The sequence below is a fragment of the Bos indicus x Bos taurus genome, chromosome 15 (assembly GCF_003369695.1).
Source record: "Bos indicus x Bos taurus breed Angus x Brahman F1 hybrid chromosome 15, Bos_hybrid_MaternalHap_v2.0, whole genome shotgun sequence".
Lineage (NCBI taxonomy): Eukaryota > Metazoa > Chordata > Mammalia > Artiodactyla > Bovidae > Bos > Bos indicus x Bos taurus.
This window is the reverse complement of record NC_040090.1, coordinates 708,516-710,111: the sequence shown is the minus strand read 5'-3', so window position 1 is coordinate 710,111 and position 1,596 is coordinate 708,516.

Below are 1,596 nucleotides of genomic sequence, written 5' to 3'. Positions count from 1 at the left end.
CTTTCGAGAACACTAACTCAGCATCAAAGGATTTTCATAGAGGAAGATCTCCATTAGGATTCTATGTCCACAGAAAATTGAATGAAAAAAGGTAAATTCAGAGAAAGGAATTTTAAGGAGTTCTAACTGGCAAATGGCTAGACACTGCCATAGCAGCATTTTCAAAGTAGGCAGACCTGATATAAACAGAGGATGCCAACACAGAATGTACAAAACACAGCTCTTCCCTCCCCTCCATCCATGCGCTGAGAGCAGCTCCTTCTCTGAAGATACGGGCGTCCGTTTTTCTGTCCCTGGAATCTGGTTTGTCCATGCCAGTGATCAATGGGACACTAGCACACGTGATTCAGGAGACTTTCGAAAACCATTTGAGACGCAAGAGTCCACCAACTGCCAGATATGGGACTCGCGCATGTGCGCTAAGTCGCTTCAGTTGTGTCTGACTCTTCGTGACCCCATGGACCGTAGTCTGCCAGGCTTCTCTGTCCAAGGGATTCTCCAGGCAAGAATACTGGAGTGGATTGTCATGCCCTCCTCCAGGGGACCTTGCCAACCCAGGAATTGAAGCAGCATCTCTTTTGTTTCCTGAATTGGCAGGTGGGTTCCTTACCACAAGAGCCACCTGGGAAGCCCAGATATGTGACGGAAGTCATACTAAATCATCTAGCGATGGTCTCTCCACTAGCTAACCACAGATGCATGAGAAAGCCTGATAGAGAAGAGCTGAGCTGGACCAGACCAGTAGACTCACCCAACAGAACCCAAAGAACTGTGAGCAATATCAAATTGCTGTTTGAAGCCACTGAGTCTTAAAGCGGGTTGTTCACAGCGAAGCTAATAAAGGTCTGTCTAGTCAAAGCTATGGTTTTTCCAGTAGTCATGTACAGATGCCAAGAGTTGGACCATAAAGAGAGCTGAGTGCCGAAGAACTGATGCTTTTGAACTGTGGTGTTGGAGAAGACTCTTGACAGTCTCTTGGACTGCAGAGAGATCAAAGCAGTCAATCCTAAAGGAAATCAATCCTGACTATTCATTGGAAGGACTGATGATGAAGCTGAAACTCCAATACTTTGGCCACCTGATGGGAATAACTGACTCATTGGAAAAGACCCTGATGCTGGGAAAGATTGAGCGCAGGAGGAGAAGGGGACAACAGAGGATGAGATGGTTGGATGGCATCACTGACTTGATGGACAGGAGTTTGAGCAAGCTCTGGGAGTTAGTGATAGACAAGGAAGCCTGGTGTGTTGCAGTCTATGGGGTCCCAATGAGTCAGACGAAACTGAGCAACTGAACTGAACTGAACTGAAGCTAATAAAGTCAGCTGGCAAAAAACAAGAGTGACAGGCTAGACAGACACAACGTCTGCTTCAGGATGCAGCCAATTAATTCTGTGGCCTGAGAGGCTTTGTTTTCTGCCTGTCTGAAGATAGAGAACTAGAATAAATGGCCATAAAACTCATTTATTTGAGAACTGAAATGTCTTTATAGACCATTTAGTCCAACCTAATAGGTGCACAGATAAGGAGGCTTAAACCAGGAGGGGGCTATGACTTGCCCAAGATCACAGCAAGCTCCTGACTGAATCGGGTCTAC